Genomic DNA, 20,042 nt, shown 5'->3' with positions numbered 1-20,042 from the left:
CTGTGCTTAGCTCTATTCCATTTATTTTTATTTAGAAAAAACTTGCTAGTCCTTGCCGATGACAAGCATACCCATAACATGATGCAGCCACCACCATGCTTGAAAATATGAAGAGTGATGTATTTTGTTGGATTTGCCCGAAACATAAAGTTAATTTCTTTGCGCCATTGTTTTGCAGTTTTACTTTACTTTATTTCAAACAGGATGCATGTTTTGGAATATTAGTATTATGTACAGGCTTCTTCTTTTCACTCTGTCATTTAGGTTAGTATTGTGGAGTAACTACAATGTTGTTGATCCATCCTCAGTTTTCTCCTATCATAGACATTCAACTCAGTAACTGTCATGAGGCCACAACTCCAACACCATCATTAAGTTTGCCGACGACACAACAGTGGTAGGCCTGATCACCGACAACGATGAGACAGCTTATAGGGAGGAGGTCAGAGATCTGGCCGTGTGGTGCCAGGATAACAACCTCTCCCTCAACGTGACCAAGACAAAGGAGATGATTGTGGACTACGGGAAAAAAAAGAGGACTGAGCTCGCCCCCATTCTCATCGACGGGGCTGTAGTGGAACAGGTTGAGAGCTTCAAGTTCCTTGGTGTCCACATCACCAACGAACTATCATGGTCCAAACACACCAAGACAGTCGTGAAGAGGGCATGACAAAGCCTATTCCCCCTCAGGAGACTGAAAAGATTTGGCATGGGTCCTCAGATCCTCAAAAAATTCTACAGCTGCACCATCAAGAGCATCCTGACTGGTTGCATCACCGCCTGGTATGACAACTGCTTGGCCTCCGACCGCAAGGCACTACAGAGGGTAGTGCGTACGGCCCAGTACATCACTGGGGCCAAGCTTCCTGCCATCCAGAACCTCTATACCAGGCGGTGTCAGAAGAAGGCCCTCAAAATTGTCAAAGACTCCAGCCACCCTAGTCATAGACTGTTCTCTCTGCTACCGCACGGCAAGCGGTACCGGAGTGCCAAGTCTAGGTCCAAAAGACTTCTCAACAGCTTCTACCCCCAAGCCATAAGACTACTGACAGCTAATCATGGCTACCCGGACTATTTGCACTGCCGCCCCACCCCCACCCCCACCCCCCACCCCATCTTTTTACGCTGCTGCTACTCTGTTAATTATTTATGCATAGTCACTTTAACTCTACCACATGTACATATTACTTCAACTACCTCAACTAGCCGGTGCCCCTGCACATTGACTCTGCACCGGTACCCCCCTGTATATATAGCCTCCCTACTGTTATTTTATTTGACTTCTGCTCTTTTTTTCTCAACACTTTTTTTGTTGTTGTTTTATTTTACTTTTTTATAAAAAAGAAATGCACTGTTGGTTAAGGGCTGAAAGTAAGCATTTCACTGTAATGTCTGCACCTGTTGTATTCGGCGCATGTGGACAATAACATTTGATTTGATTTGATCTTATGTGTGGAGTACAGAGATAAAAATATGTTAAACGCTATTATTGCACCCAGAGTGAGTCCATGCAACTTATTATGTGACTTGTTAAGCACATTTTTACTCCTGTCCATATTTAGGCTTGCCATAACATAGGGGTTGAATAAGATGTGCTTGAAAGTTAGGCATTCTAATCTCCCCTGAGGTTAGCATGTCTTGGAGGTATAATATTTGTACATCTGTATCTTTCTCGCTCACCATTATTCACGATTAATTCAGGATTATCCATAATCATGGTAGCATCCACATTAATGTAGAATTATTTAGAAACATATTATATTATTATTTACAATAAAAGTGACTCCAAAATGACACAATACATTATTTACCATTAATTTCTATTGGGCATAAAATAAACTGAAACATAACCAAAACAACAGCAAAAGTATCCAACAAATGTGTAAAGTCACAAGCTTTATGTAGTCATTGCGTTCTATGAATATGGGACCGAATACTTAACTTTTTCCTACTTTAATACACATATAAGTGAATATGTCCCAATACTTTTGGTCCCCTAAAATGGGGGGACTAAGTACAAAAAGTGCTGTAATTTCAAAAACATTCCCTCAAGTTAAAGCTGACAGTCTGCACATTAACCTCATTGTCATTGTTTGATTTTAAAACCAAACTTTTGGAGTATAGAGACAAATAAATAAATAAATGCTTCACTGTCCCAATAATTACTGAGGGCACTTTATCTACCTCGTACCTCTGCATATTGATCTGGTACTGGTACTCCCTGTATATAGCTCTATTCTTGTGTATTGTATTTTCTTCCTCGTGTTACTATTTTATTTGTATATTTATTTATTCTGCATCGTTGGGAAGGACACATAAGCAAACATTTCACGGTAAAGTCTACACCAGTTGTATTTAACAAATAAAATTTGATTTGATATTCTCTCCTCTTCAGCGAATTACCAGAAGGTGACACTTGAAACTTGGGTTTAGTGTTAGTTTGCACTATTTCTAATCTCATATAAAAATTGTGAAAAATGTAAGAAACCCTAAGATTTCATCATCAGGGTAGTTGTACATTCCTGCCCCTCTCAGATAACACAGTACCAAGCAGTTGCTAACAACGGGAGGAGAAACCTTGATTCCATGGTGCCGTTATTCTACCCAGTCAGTAAGAGGCAGCATAAAACACGTGTCTATCTGTTGGCCTGGATGGATGTCTATCTCAGGAATGTGATGCTGACATGTTTTGATTGAACGCTCTACTGAACCAAAGTGTGGGAGGATATTTGGAGGGGGTGGGTAGCAACGGAGGCACTGGGGGCACTATACTGTAGACATCAAGGTATTTGTAGATGGTTCATGGGATACACAGCTAAACAAGATCAAGCTCTCTGCTGATTATATAACTTGTCAATAAGAGTCTACAGGATTAAAGGGAGAGTTTACCCAAATTACAAAATATTGGTTTCCTTACCCTGTAAGCAGTCTATGGACAAGGTATGACAGCAATCCATTATTTGATTTCCCTGGCACTGTTTCCATATGCTAACGTTTCAGTATTTGTGGCACAAATCCCATTCAAGTCATAGGACCGATATTAGCCATTTTTCTAATCATCTAAAAGTACAAATTCTGCTGTCATATCTTGTCCATAGACTGCTTACAGGGTAAAAAAACGGATGTGCAATTTCGGTGAACTATGCCTTTAAGGGTTGCCCCTACATTTTGAGCATTCCTTCTAACAGTTAGTTATTTGTTGACAATTTAATGTTGAATTGTGTTCACTAAGTCCCTGAACATAGTGTTTGTCAATTCTAGCAGTGTTCTTGACTCCTGCCGGGGGAACTTTACTTTGACATGACACCTAAGAGCAAAATAGCCTGACATAGGAGATGGCTAGGCAGGAGGTCGTTTAGGTTAAAGGAAACCTGCTACTCTTCTCTTCCTTCTTCCAACCAATATTTCATTTCAGTTTAGATGGCTAAGTAATTAGACCACCTTGTCCAGTGATATATGATGTTTGGCTTAATATTGTCTATAATTTATGTCTGTATTAGACAGTATGGCACTTAACCCTAATTGCTCCAGGGTCGCTGTTGATAATGGCAGACCCTGGCTGTGACCCCACTCTACGAGGGTGTTTAAGGGAGACTTGGGATATGCAAAAAACCTGTTTCCAATTCACACATGCTTATTAATATTATTATATGCAACCTTCTGCAGACCAAATTAACTGTCAATAGATCCAGGCTATGCCGTGCTGTGTGCTATCCCACTGATCTTCACCTGTTTCACTGATAAGTGCCGCAGGTTGCATATATTTATAAAAGGAATAATTTCTTTAGCAGTGAGAAATAGGAACCATGCTTCATAACAAAATTACACCCCACCAGTATGTGGGCCAACTGCCACCACTGGCAGCATAAGTATTTGACCACCATTGCACAGTGGAGGCAGGCTGTCTTGAAAGGTGGAATGGAAAGAATCCTCCTCTTTGTCATTATACCAATGTCTTGATAATTTATGTCTATTTTTATGTGTATACGTACAGTATTATTCATTGTGGCATTTGTTTTGTACTTGTTTTGTGTTATGTTATATAATTGTTGCACAAGTGCCTACTTAATAACTTGATAACAAAATAATATTAAAAAGTGTTTATTGGATCAGTGATGCAGTTTTGTCTTGTAGCTCCTCCATCTTGCAGCTATTCCAAATGATGTTTCCACATGGTGTTTCACCTGAACTCATAAAGGTATTGTATTACAGAGTGAATGTGATGTAGATGTCCATCACTGGCTGCACGGGCAGCATTTAGTGAGCTAATGCACACACACACACACAAACTCATTTCCCTCTCCCTGCTCCATTTTCAGCTATGTCCGCAATATGGGTACACACACAAGTTAAAGGGAAATCTATTTCACTGTATATGTCCATTAATATGTAATTAACATATAATATGTCATACAAATTAAGAATTTCCTCACTACACGCAAATACAAGCGTTTCTGCATCACACTGGTAGAAATGGGCCCCGTGTAGCTCAGTTGGTAGAGCATGGCGTATGCAACGCCAGGATTGTGGGTTCGTTTCCCACGGGGGCCAGTATGAAAAATGTATGCACTCACTAAGTCTCTCTGGATAAGAGCGTCTGCTAAATGACTAAAATGTAAATGTAAATGGGCCATCTACATTTCCTGGTTGTACGCAAACCACAATATCCAAAATTCAAAGCAATTTCAGGAAGTTGTACCACCCCTGTCAAGGTGGATCCAATTGAGAATAGGCGTCAACAGGTAGCTAACATTACTCACTGGACCAGCCACAAGTTCATACAACATCAGATTGCAAATAACTATTTTTTTTTGGGGGGGGGTCGACAACAACTGTAAAGTTTATTAATGGTGTGGTGCTCAGTACCTGGATGTGCAAACTACAAGCAAGCACAGGCTGCTGGGGTAACATTTTATCGGTTACCTGCCAGAGATATTCCTCAGAGCCAACCGTGGCTGGCAGCAATAAAGAACGCTGCCTATGATGTGAATACTCACGTGGAGAAATATCCAAATGTCCGTGTTTGTAGCCAGCACTTTCATCCAGAGGATTTCAAAACGGACCTGGAGTATCAACTGATGAGGTTGCCAGGTCGTCGAATGTGAAGTGAAGCTTTTGAAAAGTGAAGAAAGACATGCTAACTTCTCACCATTACAATAACAGGGGAGGTTAGCATTTGGGGCAGGGGGGGTATAATATTTATGCCTCTGTAACTTTCAAGCACATCTTTGACGTACACAGCTGGAAAGAGGAGAGAGAGGATTTCCACTGTCAACACCCTGACCTCTCCGATAATGACCTTGTCAAGAAGAAGTGGCTGTCCATGGACTCAGTTGTGTTTGAAGACCTCTCTGCAATTGTGTTGGACAAATGTTTAACAACTGATCTCTCACAAATGGCGGGAGAGGGGCTTTTAATATACTATTCTAGCCTATTCACTCTATTGCCGGCAGTGCTTGTCTACTCAACAATCCTGTAGGTGCTCATATACAACAATACACGACTAGACTGTCTACAAGTCAAGCACCCCTTAAACGTTTCACACATTTGCTAACAGCCCATCTAAATGCCGCATTATTGACTCAGTGTAACAAAACACATACCAGTCTACTGTACCCTTTTTTGTTTACAAAATACATGGTATCTTGAATGGTTATACATCCTAATCGATCTTCATGTTTTTCCAGGAGACTTGTAGTACAAACAAATCTTCTGCAAGAGGTCAAATCTTCTGCAAGAGGTCAAATCTTCTGCAAGAGGTCAAATCTTCTGCAAGAGGGTGATGAAGAAAGTGTACCTGCCCAGATCCGACCACTTTAGGGAGAGGCTTGTCCACCTGGCTGTGGAGCACAGAAAGGACAAGACGGTGGTCTGCAAACAGCCAGAGTAACAGCTCCCTAAACCCAACATCCCTGCCAACATCGCCAATGCCTGCTAAACCAGCTGCCATTGCCCAACACAAGATGAGGTTCACCAGCTGAAGTACATTCAGGACCCTGCCTGGAACATTCATCCAACACGACATCCATATTCAGTTAAACTGATGTTGTAGTATAATATAGAATGCCTAGTATGTTCACAACCAATGTTCCCTCTAAGCTGCATGTGTGCGTGGGCGCACAGCTCCCCCAGGACTGCCACGCAGAAGAAATATCACCTCTCAGAAAAGCACAAGATTGAACTTCACTCAACTTTCTAGTTTTCCCCTTTAGTTTTTCATCTTTAGTTAACACTATCAATGTTTCCCTCTACTGTGGCAATTGCCAATATTAGCCATTTTCAATGCAACATACCGAAACAAAATGAACTATGCAAGACTTAGTATACAAAACTAACTATGCAAGATATTTTCTTGTAGGCAGAATGCACCAGAGTAGGATTCTATTGCATTGACAGGCATGACTCAGCCCCTACTCTACAGAACGATGTGGCATAACCAATCAGAGCTGAAGTATAGCTATATGCAAATAGACCATTGCCATATATGGATCTGTGCCGTTCACTTTGAACTGAACTGTGTTTACAGTATGAGTGGTAGTGAGTAGATGCGCTTGGTTTGAGATCAAAGCGAGAGCTGCTTTAGCCACCGGTGCACATTTGTTCATATTCTTTGCTAGTAAGTGGGTTATTATCCCAGTTATAGCTAATTTCTAGTCAGCAATTGGGGAGTGGTTGCTTCCTACAAGAGCACAAAATGTGTGCATTTCTAGCCATCTTTGAAAGGCAAGTCAGGTAAAGAGCATTCTTTTTCTGTCTTAAAGGGGCAGTGTTGTTTTTTGTGTTGTAGCTAATAGGCAGAGGGTAGCATAATTGTTCTGATTCTCTGTAATAATGGTATGGGAATAGTAATGAAGGTTATTTTGTAAAGTGGTTTCTTGAATCAAAAAACACATTTTCAGTCACTTCCTTGTCTGAAGGACAAGTGGATAAACAGGTTAATGTCAAGCCCTGCATATTTCTTCCAAAAGTTTCACGGAATTATCTATGCATAGTCACTTTAACTCTACCCACATGTACATATTACCTCAATTACCTCGACTAACATGTGCCCCCACACATTGACTCTGTACCGGTACCCCCTGTATATAGCCTCCCTACTGTTATTTTATTTTACTGCTGCTCTTTAATTATTTTAAATATATTTTTTACTTATCAATTTTTTACTTAACACTTATTTTTCTTAAAACTCTAGTGTTGGTTAAGGGCTTGTAAGTAAGAATTTCACTGTAAGGTCTACACCTGTTGTATTCGGCGTATGTGGCAAATAACATTGAATTTGATTTGAATGTAGGCCTACATTGAACACCACACACTGGCTGCTACTGTAGGCTGAATGATAGAACGGCTATATCCATGTTAAAATGTTATGGGATGCATTTTCTCCATTGTTGTTGATGGTAGGCCACTGATAGGCCTACTTGGCCACATTTATAAGTGTAACTTAAAGCAATCACAGAGGTCAGACATTTCTTGTAGTTGGCCACCAGGTTTGCACACATCTCAGGAGGGATTTTGTCCCACTCCTCTTTGCAGATCTTCTCCAAGTCATTAAGGTGTCGAGCCTGACGTTTGGCAACTCGAACCTTCAGCTCCCGCCACAGATTTTTATGGGATTAAGGTCTGGAGACTGGCTAGGCCACTCCAGGACCTTAATGTGCTTCTTCTTGAGCCACTCCTATGTTGCCTTGGCTGTGTGTTTTGGGTCATTGTCATGCTGGAATACCCATCCACAACCCATTTTCAATGCCCTGGCTGAGGGAAGGAGGTTCTCACCCAAGATTTGACAGTAATGGCCCCGTCCATCGTCCCTTTGATGCGGTGAAGTTGTCCTGTCCCCTTAGCAGAAAAACACCCCCAAAACATAATGTTTCCACCTCCATATTTGACGGTGGGGATGGTGTTCTTGGGGTCATAGGCAGCAATCCTCATCATCCAAACGCGGTGAGTTGAGTTGTTATCAAAGAGCTCCATTTTGGTCTCATCTGACCACAACACCTTCACCCAGTTCTCCTCTGAATCATTCAGATGTTCATTGGCAAACTTCAGACGGGCCTGTATATGTGCATTCTTGAGCAGGGGGACCTTGCAGGCGCTGCAGGATTTCAGTCCTTCACGGCGTAGTGTGCTACCAATTGTTTTCTTGGTGACTATGGTCCCAGCTGCCTTGAGATCATTGACAAGATCGTCCTGTGTAGTTCTGGGCTGATTCCTCACCGTTCTCATGATCATTGCAACTCCACAAGGTGAGATCTTGCATGGAGCCCCAGGCCGAGGGAGATTGACAGTTCTTTTGTGTTTCTTCCATTTGCGAATAATCGCACCAACTGTTGTCACCTTCTCACCAAGCTGCTTGGCGATGGTCTTGTAGCCCATTCCAGCCTTGTGTAGGTCTACAATCTTGTCCCTGACATCCTTGGAGAGCTCTTTGGTCTTGGCCATGGTCGAGAGTTTGGAATCTGATTGATTGATTGCTTCTGTGAACAGGTGTCTTTTATACAGGTAACAAGCTGAGATTAGGAGCACTCCCTTTAAGAGTGTGCTCCTAATCTCAGCTCGTTACTTGTATAAAAGACACCTGGGAGCCAGAAATCTTTCTGATTGAGAGGGGGTCAAATACTTATTTCCCTCATTAAAATGCTAATTAATTTATACCATTTTTGACATGCGTTTTTCTGGATTTTTTTGTTGTTATTCTGTCTCTCACTGTTCAAATAAACCTACCATTAAAATTATAGACTGATCTTTTCTTTGTCAGTGGGGATCAAATACTTTTTTCCCTCACTGTATGCTGTGGTAGCCATGTTGGTTAAGTGTGCCTTGAATTCTAAATAAATCACAGACAGTGTCACCAGCAAAGCACCCCCACACCATCACACCTCCTCCATGCTTCACTGTGGGCACCACACACACAGAGATCATCCTACTCTGCGACTCACAAAGACACGGCGGTTGGAACCAAACATCTCAAATTTGGACTCATCAGACGAAAGGACAGATTTCTACCTGTATAATGTCATTGCTCGTGTTTTTTGGCCCAAGCAAGTCTCTTCGTCTTAATGGTGTCCTTTGGTATTGGTTTCTTTGCAGCAATTTGACCATTAAGGCCTGATTCACGCAGTCTCCTCTGAACAGTTGATGTTGAGATGTGTCTGTTACTTGAACTCTGTGAAGCATTTATTTGGGCTGCAATTTCTGAGGCTGGTAACTCTAATGAACTTATCCTCTGCAGCAGAGGTAACTCTGGGTCTTCCTTTCCTGTGGTCCAGTTTCATCATACTGCATGATGGTTTTTGCGACTGCATTTGAAGAAACTTTCAAAGTTCTTGAAATTTTCCGGATTGACAGACCTTCATGTCTTAAAGTAATGATGGATTGTCATTTTTCTTTGCTTATTTGAGCTGTTCTTTCCATAATATGGACTTGGTCTTTTACCAAATAGGGCTATCTTCTGTATACCACCCCTACCTTGTCACAACACAACTGATTGGCTCAAACGCATTAAGAAGGAAAGAAATTCCAGGTAAATGTTGCAATACTTCAGCCATTCCTGAAACTGCAACCAAAAACAAGCTACATATGGACCAAAACAAATGATCAAATGATTCTGTCTCTTCGCAGGAAAGTTTGCAGAGCTGGGATGGCTGTATCCCCCATATACAGTGCATTTGGAAAGTATTCAGACCCCTTCCCTTTTTCAACATTTTGTTACATTACAGACGTAATCTACACATAATACGCCATAATGACGAAGTGAAAACAGGTTTTTAGAAATGTTTGCAAATTTATTAAAAATAAAAAACAGAAATACCTTATTTACATAGGTATTCAGACCTTTTGCTATAAGACTCGAAATTGAACTCAAGTGCATCCTGTTTTCATTGATCATCCTTGAGATGTTTTTACAATTTGATTGGAGTCCACCTGTAGTAAATTCAATTGATTGGACACGATTTGGAAAGGCACACACGTCTATATAAAGTCATACAGTTGACAGTGCATGTCAGAGCAAAAACCAAGCCATGAGGTCGAAGGAATTGTCTATAGAGCTACGAGACAGGATTGTGTCGAGGCACAGATCTGGGGAAGGGTACCAAAACATTTCTGCAGCATTTAAGGTCCCCAAGAACACAGTGGCCTCCATCATTCTTAAATGGAAGAAGTTTGGAACCACCAAGACTCTTCATAAAGCTGGCCGCCTGGCCAAACTGAGCAATCAGGGGAGAAGGGCCTTGGTCAGGGAGGTGACCAAGAACCCGATGGTCACTCTGACAGAGCTCCAGAGGTCCTCTGTGGAGAAGGGAGAACCTTCCAGAAGGACAACCATCTCTGCAGCACTCCACCAATCAGGCGTTTTTGGTAGAGTGGCCCGACAGAAGCCACTCCTTAGTAAAAGGCACATGACAGCCCGCTTGGAGTTTGCCAAAAGGCACCTAAAGGACTGGTCTGGTCTGACGAAACCAAGATTGAACTCTTTGGCCTAAATGCCAAGCGTCACGTCTGGTGTGGGGATGCTTTTGAGCGGCAGGGACTGGGAGACTAGTCAGGATTGAGGGAAAGATGAAAGGAGCAAAGTACAGTGAGATCCTTGATGAAAACCTGCTCCAGAGCACTCAGGACCTCAGACTGGTGCGAAGGTTCACATTCCAACAGGACAATGACCCTAAGCACACAGCCAAGACAACGCAGGAGTGGCTTTGGGACAAGTCTCTGAATGTCCTTGAGTGGCCCAGCCAGAGCCCGGACTTGAACCCTATGGAACATCTCTGGAGAGACCTGAAAATACCTGTGCAGCGATGCTCCCCATCCAACCTGACAGAGCTTGAGAGGATATTCAGAGAAGAATGGGAGAAACTCCCCAAATACAGGTGTGCCAAGCTTGTAGCGTCATACCGAAGAAGACTCAAGGCTGTAATCGCTGCCAAAGGTGCTTCAACAAAGTACTGAGTAAAGGGTCTGAATACTTGTGTAAATGTGATATTTCAAGGTTTTACAAAATTGTATTTAAACATTTCTAAAAACCTGTTTTTGCATTGTCATTACGGGGTATTGTGTGTAGATTGATGAGGGGAAAAAAACAATTTAATCAATTTTAGAATAAGGCTGTAACGTAACAAAATGTGGAAAAAGTCAAGGGGTCTGAATACTTTGCAAACACACTGTATATAACATTCTATTGGTTGAAATAATTTTGGAAAAGAATTTTCATTGGAAAATTCTGAGTTTTGAATCCAGCTTTGTTTTGTGTATCAGCTCATAAACCTTGTGCCATGGAATCGGTACATCGAAAATCTCTTCCCAACTATTTTGCAGTCTATGTGGCACAGCTGTCCATTTTTTGGTCCTTAAATTAAACTGGTATACTTTTTTATTTATCACAATTTTCTTTAACCAATTTTTGTCTTTAATGCAGGGCCGACAGACCATTTCCTTACTTTTTCCCCCTTCCACTTGCCTTTGGGTAGAGCAGACATTTCCATATAGTTTTGTTAGCTGCATGTGTGATATAACTCCACAAATCCTAATTATGATATAATTTACAAAGATTATACATTTTCTTTAAATCAATTAGTATATTTGAGTTTAACCATAATATTTGTTGAATTATTTGTTCTGTCCTTTCTGTTGGATTAAACTGAAATTGCAACCAACTTTCTATGGCTTGTTTTAAAAATAGCGATATTTTTGAGATTATTTCATTTTCAAATAACTGAAAGTTAATCTGAATAAAGGGGAAAAAGGCCAACCACAAGGGAAGAGACATTCTTACTAATCTGCTAAAGTACCAGTTCAGATTTAAGTATAACTTTTGTTTCTTTGAGGCCCGGTGTAGCTCAGTTGGTAGAGCATTGCGTTCGCGACACCAGGGTTGTGGGTTCGATTCCCAAGGGGGGCCAGTATGAAAAATGTATGCACTCACTAACTTTAAGTCGCTCTGGATAAGAGCGTCTGCTAAATGACTAAAATGTAAATATATGACTGAACCCTTTAGTGAGAGGTCTAATGCTTTAATATTTAATAATTACCGCCCTCTAAATTCATATTCATTACGCGCTCTATTTGTTTGTTTCTGTTCTTCTCTCTCTGTCTCTGTAGCTTCCAGGTATGCTGGAATAAGCCTGTCCCGAATTGCGCGTTCATGTCAATGGGCGTGTTGGAAGACACGGTGGTGTTCTGTAAATGTATTAGATTAAGTGCTATATTGAGTTATGGATCATTCATGATAGGATTATCTGAGTGGAAAATGTATGCTGTAATGCAGGGTTCTTCAATTCCGGTCCTGGAAGGCCGAAACACTTCTGTTTTTTATTTCTACCTGGTAGTTAATTGCACTCACCTGGTGTCCCAGGTCTGAATTAGCCCCTGATTAGAAGGAGAGGATGAAAAACAGAGGTGTTTCGGCCCTCCAGGACCGGAATTGAAGAACCCTGCTGTAATGTGTGTAATGTCTTAGTTAATTAACATGAGTTTGGAATGTTCTGATGGGAGGGGTTTCCCCTACAAAATGAGCCTTTGTATCAGTCAAGGGTTGATTTTCCATTAATACTTTGACGGGGCACCACTAGCTAGCTGGCCCCATGATTGAAGTGAATAATATTGCTGCAGTGCTTTTGTTAATAAACACGCTTGCACAGAAGTGCTTTTGCGGCTCCCCCATCAGTTATTTTGTAGAGTTGAAGTTCTATATAGGCTGAAGGTATTTCAGTATAGCCTTATGGCCTATTCTACCCTACAGAGAGTAGGCCAGGAGTAGGTCAGCCCGATTGTCCTATCTCGGGTCCTTATACTTTTAGCTTTAAAAACCACGCTATTTAAAATACAACATAACAAACCAACACAAACCAAATAAAAAGTTACTTGAATCTGGCTTCATGTGAGGTCAATAACTCTGATAAATAGGCCTACATCATGGGTGTCACACCCTGGCTCTGGGACTCTATATGTTGAGCCAGGGTGTGTTCATTCTATGTGTTCTGTTTCTATGTTGGGTGTTTCTAGTTCGTCATTTTCTACGTTTGACTGAGTGACTCCCAATCAGAGGCAACGAGTGTCAGCTGTGTGCTGGCTGTCTCTGATTGGGAGCCATATTTAACTGTCTGTGTTTCACTTTGTGTTTGTGGGTTTTTGTTCCTTGTCGGTCTTTGTCACCGTGGACTTCACGAGTCGTTTATTGTTTTGTGTATTGTATAGGTTATCTCTAAGATAATAAAAATCACCATGTTCGTGCAACACGCTGCGTATTGGTCTACTTCTCGTCAAGACGATCGTGACAGAAAAACCCACCATACCAGGACCAAGCAGCGTGTCCAGGAGCAGGCAGCCTGGTCATGGGAGGAGATATTAGACGGGAAAGGGTCCTGGACCTGGGAGGAGATCCTGGCCGGGATGGATCGCCGGCCATGGAGTGAGACGGTGGAGAGGCGACGGAGAGAGGAGCAGCGGCGTCAGCAGGGTCAACGTCGGACAGGCGAGAGGCAACCCCAAAAAATTTTTAGGGGGGGGCACACGGCAGGGACGACGAGGGAGCAGGAGGTAGTGTTGCAGAGGATGGAGCATTTGGAGGCGATAAGGGAAAGGGTGAGAAAGGAGGCACGGCGAGAGGAACTCGGTAGGCAGCTGAGGGAGCGGGGGGTTATGACGAAACCCAGTCCCGCTCCTCACACCAAGCAAGTGGTGTGTGTCACCAGTCCGGTCCGGCCCGTTCCTGTTTCCCGCACTAAGTGTAAGGTGCACGCCGCCAGCCCAGCCCGGCATGTTCCTGCCCCTCACACCAAGCCTACGGTGCGAGTCGTCAGCCTGGTCCAACCCGTTCCTGCTCCACGCACCAAGCCTACGGTGTGCGTCGCCAGCCCAGCCCGGCCTGTCCCTGCTCCACGCACCAAGCCTACGGTGTGCGTCGCCAGCCCAGCCCGGCCTGTCCCTGCTCCACGCACCAAGCCTACGGTGTGCGTCACCAGCCCAGTCCGGCCAGTTTCTGCTCCACGCACCAAGCCTACGGTGTGCGTCGCCAGCCCAGTCCGGCCAGTTGCTGCTCCACGCACCAAGCCTACGGGGTGCGTCGCCAGCCCGGCCCGGCCTGTCCCTGCTCCACGCACCAAGCCTACGGTGTGCGTCGCCAGCCCAGTCCGGCCAGTTGCTGCTCCACGCACCAAGCCTACGGTGTGCGTCGCCAGCCCAGTCCGGCCAGTTGCTGCTCCACGCACCAAGCCTACGGGGTGCGTCGCCAGCCCGGCCCGGCCTGTCCCTGCTCCACGCACCAAGCCTACGGTGTGCGTCGCCAGCCCGGTCCGGCCTGTTCCTGCTCCACGCACCGAGCCTACGGTGTGCGTCGCCAGCCCAGCCCGGCCTGTCCCTGCTCCACGCACCAAGCCTACGGGGTGCGTCGCCAGCCCGGCCCGGCCTGTCCCTGCTCCACGCACCAAGTCTACGGTGCGCGTCGCCAGCCCGGTCCGGCCTGTTCCTGCCACTCGCACCAAGCCAGGGGTGCGAGTCGTCAGTCCGGCACAACCCGTGCCTGGGTCATCGGTGCCAATTCAGGTACCGTTCAACTGCTCCACTAAGGAGCTGAAGCCTACCGCTCCTGCTACGTCCAGTCCAGCTCCAGCCAGCGGGGCCAGACCGGACCAGGGGCGCTATGGGGGGTTTGTTGGAGGGTGGTGGGCAAGCCCGGAGCCGGAGCCGCCGCCGAGGAGGAATGCCCACACAGCCCTCCCCTGTTTTGCTCGTATTTAGGCGCGGTCGCAGTCCGCGCCTTTTAGGGGGTACTGTCACACCCTGGCTCTGGGACTCTATATGTTGAGCCAGGGTGTGTTCATTCTATGTGTTCTGTTTCTATGTTGGGTGTTTCTAGTTCGTCATTTTCTATGTTTGACTGAGTGACTCCCAATCAGAGGCAACGAGTGTCAGCTGTGTGCTGGTTGTCTCTGATTGGGAGCCATATTTAACTGTCTGTGTTTCACTTTGTGTTTGTGGGTTTTTGTTCCTTGTCGGTCTTTGTCACCGTGGACTTCACGAGTCGTTTATTGTTTTGTGTATTGTATAGGTTATCTCTAAGATAATAAAAATCACCATGTTCGTGCAACACGCTGCGTATTGGTCTACTTTTCGTCAAGACGATCGTGACAATGGGCAAGAAACATATTGTTTATAATAAAATCTATTATAGTAGTAGCAAGCTATCAAAGTTGACCTCTGGTCCTCCTCCTCATCTTCAAACTCTCCTTCTAAAACTGAACAAAACATAGGCTATAGGCGAGACCACCCGGAAGATACTGCATTTTTGGGACTAGGCCTAATCAAAAATTATTTTCAGAAGAAGCCTTTGACTCTCCTCCTGAACTGCCACCATAGGCCTACACAGCATAGGCATTGGTTAGGCAGCACAGCAAAACGTTTTTGATCACCAAGAGCCGATCAGGTCGGGGCACAGGGTTGGAATATCCATTGCAGTGTGTAATGCAGCCTAGTTTTATTTACACCATCCCAGCAGCTATCTTAGAAATACAATTTTGTTCTGTGCTTCTCTGAGCATGCACTTCGAAACATATAGCCTACAGGCTATGGATCATTTGATTGAGACTACACTAAATAGCCTATAGGTGCACTTGATATTGCACGCCCAGTGGAGAATCTGAGATGAGGGGTGGCATCGGACACACATCGATATATATCCTAATAAGCAGCTAATTCTAAAACACTGAGAAATATTAAAATTTCATCAATTACAAATTGCATGAACCTCCCCTGGACTAGATTTTTTTTTTTAAACACTAAACCCTCCCCCTTAACTGAAATTGAAAAGCATGACCCTCCACCATTTTCCTCCAGGTATCCATTATGTAAATGTTTATTCATCCCTAAGTGTAGTATTTCAACTGCCAAGTGGATTTATCAATTATTTTTAATTAAGAGGGCTGCCAAGGTCATGCATAAATTACAGAATGGAGAGTCAAGGTATGTTTGGCACATACTTCACCAATATAAGTAATACAGCATTTTGACAATATATTATGTTTCTTTTGTTACACTGCATTGTTTCCAAACAGCAATAAGATCATTTATCTTGCTTTTTGCTGTTTGCCTTTAAAACCAGTCAACGTCCGCTATGGCATCTTTTATACCTTAGGCTGCATTTTTATTTGACACCTCCATCTATAGTTAGCTGTCACCCTGCAACCGCACTGCTATGACCTCACGACCATGATCCAGCTCCACAGATTCCAGAACTGTAAATTCAAACTGCAGAACACAGAGGCCCAACTAAAAATATTTTATGCACCAGCACCAAATCAGCTGTGCCTCTTCATATGGAAATCCCATTAAAATTTACAGTACAGTATGTCAGACACGTAAGAAAGTAAGTGCAAGCCCATAAACTTAATGAGGTATTCAGTTACTTGAGTAACTGAAATTAGAGGCCATTACAAAATGTAAGACCACAAAGCAAATAGTTGCAACATTTACTACCCTCTACCTTACATACTCATATTCCGAATAGCATAATCACTATCATTTCTAGAACAATTAAACACTAAAACTACTACTTAATGTACATTATGTAATGTTGACCATTCCTCAAGTCACATGATAGAATAACAATACTGGCAAAATTAAAAAAGGTACAAGCCCTTTTAATTTTTCTCTCCATGCTGGTCCATCTTGTCCCCCCCCCCTCCCCCACCCCCTTCTATTCTGCCAGAAAGGAGGGAATAACGACCTACCTGCTCACAGTCCTCAGTGCTCTCAGCTATGCTCCTTTCAAGCAGCAATGTGACTACTCTGATATTTGAGTGCCTGCTCCAAGTTTGCTAGGTGGCCGTTTGGTTGGGTGGGCAGTGAAGAGGGGGGCACCACTGAGGCACCTGTGTACCACACACCACCACAGCCCCCGCAAGGCTCTGGAGCAACAAAAGAAAAATTTAATTACAGGGAATTAGCTGTAAAACTGCACATTTTCTCTCAGCCTCATTGCAAAATGTATAGAATAGCATGAGATTTAGAGTGGTACCCTCATAATGCTTAATAACTCATTCCCATAACCACACCTTCACTTAATCCTCCCGTTGTCCTAGGGTCAAAATGACCCGCCACTGTGTTGAACCAACTTTATTTAATTTATATATTTTGGGGATCATTTGTGAGAAGGAGGCAGTGAGACTTTAAAGAAAGTATCACTGCCTCCTTCTCACAAATGATCCAAAAAATATAAACATTTAATAAAGTTGGTTCAACACAGTGGCGGGTCATTTTGACCCTAGGACAACGGGAGGGTTAAGATCATTGAAGAGAGATTACAAATAATATGGTGATATGTGCTAATTGTGTATATCTGGTCCTCTGTAGCTCAGCTGGTAGAGCACGGCGCTTGTAACGCTAAGGTAGTGGGTTCGATCCCCGGGACCACCCATACACAAAAATGTATGCACGCATGACTGTAAGTCGCTTTGGATAAAAGCATCTGCTAAATGGCATATTATTATTATTATTATTATTATTATTATTATTATTATTATATACATTGACTATAAGACTGCAAGCCTGTCTGGATCTATAATGGTTATTTTTACAAGAGTAAGAAGATCTGTGTGTATTTCAGTAGCTTTTGCTAATAAATGTAATATTTTGTGTGTGAATAAGTTGTAGTAAGATGTAAATTGTTCATTTCAATAAAGCAGTCAACACAATTATAATTTCTTTAAATACAGTGGTTGATGTTTTTTTAAAATAATTTTAAAGATGAATCAATATGTTGTAATATTTAACATTAACATAACATAACGCCACAATAGAGCTTTATTTACCTTCTTAGTTACAGCTCACCATCCTGGGATTAAGAAATTGAAGGTATATAGGGCAGCAGGTAGCCTTGTGGTTAGAGCGTTGGGCCAGTAAACGAAAGGTTGCTAGTTTGAATCTCAGAGCCGGCAACGTGAAAAATCTGTCTGTGCCCTTGATCAAGGCACTTAACCCTAATTGATCCAGGGTTGCTGTTGATAATGGCAGACCTTGGCTGTGACCCTGGTATCTCAGGGGGAGTTGGGATATAAACTAATTTCCAATTCACCTGTGTATAATACACACTTGTACATATATGAAATAGGCTGAAGTTCTTCTCTTGGGACCATGTTATTCTGGAATCCAACAAATTATGCTTAAGTTGGCCCAGTATGCAGAGAGTAGAAATGATAATTGATATTGAATGTCAATTTTATCACAATTGGTTATATATACATATTGTACTTATTTTTCTTAAGCAAATGTCAAAACTAACATGGACTCTGGTATAATTTTGACCATCACTCATTGAACTTGTAAATGGACAGTACCAGTCAAAAGTTTGGACACACCTACTCATTCAAGATTTTTTCTTTATTTAGACTATTTTTTACATTCTAGAATAATAGTGAAGACATCAAAACTATGAAATAACACATATGGAATCATGTAGTATCCAAAGAAAAGTGTTTAACAAATCAAAATATATTTTATATTTGAGATTCTTCAAATAGCCACCCTTTGCCTTGATGACAGCTTTGCACACTATTGGCATTCTCTCAACCAGCTTCTTGAGGTAGTCAGATGGAATGCATTTCAATTAACAGGTGTGCCTTCTTAAAATTTAATTTGTGGAATTTATTTCCTTCATAATGCGTTTGAGCCAATCAGTGTGACAAGGTAGGGGGTTATACAGAAGATAGCCCTATTTGGTAAAAGACCAAGTCCATACTATGGCAAGAATAGCAGAAATAAGCAAAATAAATTACAGTCCATCATTACTTTAAGATATGAAGGTCAGTCAATCCGGAAAAATTCAAGCACTTTGAAAGTTTCTTCAAATGCAGTCGCAAAAACCATCAAGCAGTATGATGAAACTGGCTCTCATGAGGACCGCCACAGGAATGGAAGACCCAGAGTTACCTCTGCTGCAGAGAATAAGTTCAGTAGAGTTACCAGCCTCAGAATTGAAGCCCAAATAAATGCTTCACAGAATTCAAGTCACAGACACATCTCAACATCAACTGTTGCTGCAAAGAAACCACTACTAAAAGGACACCAATAAGAAGAAGAGACTTGCTTGGGCCAAGAAACACGAGCAATGCACAATAGACCGGTGGAAATGTGTCCTTTGGTCTGGAGTCCAAATTGGAGATTTTTGGTTCCAACCGCTGTGTCTTTGTGAGACGTGGTGTGGGTGAACGGATGATCTCTGTATGTATATTTCCCACCGTAAAGCATGGAGGAAGAGGTGTTATGGTGTGGGGGTGCTTTGATGGTGACACTGTCTGTGATTTATTTAGAATTCACACTTAACCAGCATGGCTACCACAGCATTCTGCAGCGATACACCATCCCATCTGGTTTGGGCTTAGTGGGACTATCATTTGTTTTTCAACAGGACAATTACCCAACACACCTCCAGGCTATGTAAGGGCTATTTGACCAAGAAGGTGAGTGATGGAGTGCTGCATCAGATGACCTGGTCTCCACAATCCCCCGACCTCAACCCAATTGAGATGGTTTGGGATGAGTCGGACCGCAGAGTGAAGGAAAAGCAGCCAACAAGTGCTCAGCATATGTGGGAACTCCTTTAAGACTGTTGGAAAAGCATTCCAGGTGAAGATTGTTAAGAGAATGGCAAGAGTGTGCAAAGTTGTCTTCAAGGCAAAGGGTGGCTATTTGAAGAATCTCAAATATAAAATATATTTTGATTTGTTTAACACTTTTTTGGTCACTACATGATTCCATATGTGTTATTTCATAGCTTTGATGTCTAAATGGTACTGTATATATGTCAAGAGTTGGCAAATTTGCAAACCATATGTAGCTTGAGAAGGTTATTCTAACAGTTGCTTGGTACAATATGTTCAGATACTCTACATGCTCGCTGTGAAGTTATATCTAGACTGGTCTTTTAGATTTACAGTACTGTAAGCCTCTGTAAACTTTCCTTACATTTTTTGTCACAATGGTATATCATTCCTAGGTAGGATGTTAAATGCAGCTGTTAAAATTATTTACAGAAATATTTTCTTATGAGTAAAGTT

The 20,042-nt window shown here is 42.6% G+C and overlaps 1 protein-coding gene across 2 annotated transcripts in view; it reads right to left on the bottom strand.

Moving 5' to 3' along the window:
* Positions 1 to 16,814, bottom strand: part of LOC121578350 (immunoglobulin-like and fibronectin type III domain-containing protein 1) — a 79,069-nt gene extending 62,255 nt beyond the window's left edge. For both annotated transcript variants that reach the window (XM_041892673.2, XM_041892674.2), the window contains exon 1: positions 16,719 to 16,814. The gene's annotated coding sequence lies outside the window, so the exon portion shown is untranslated. The remainder of the gene's footprint in view (positions 1 to 16,718) is intronic.
* Positions 16,815 to 20,042: the final 3,228 nt, after the last annotated feature.

This window comes from Coregonus clupeaformis, chromosome 12, assembly GCF_020615455.1.
Source record: "Coregonus clupeaformis isolate EN_2021a chromosome 12, ASM2061545v1, whole genome shotgun sequence".
Classification (NCBI taxonomy): domain Eukaryota; kingdom Metazoa; phylum Chordata; class Actinopteri; order Salmoniformes; family Salmonidae; genus Coregonus; species Coregonus clupeaformis.
The sequence above is the reverse complement of the archived record's forward strand: the minus strand, read 5'-3'. Positions and strand labels throughout refer to the sequence as shown.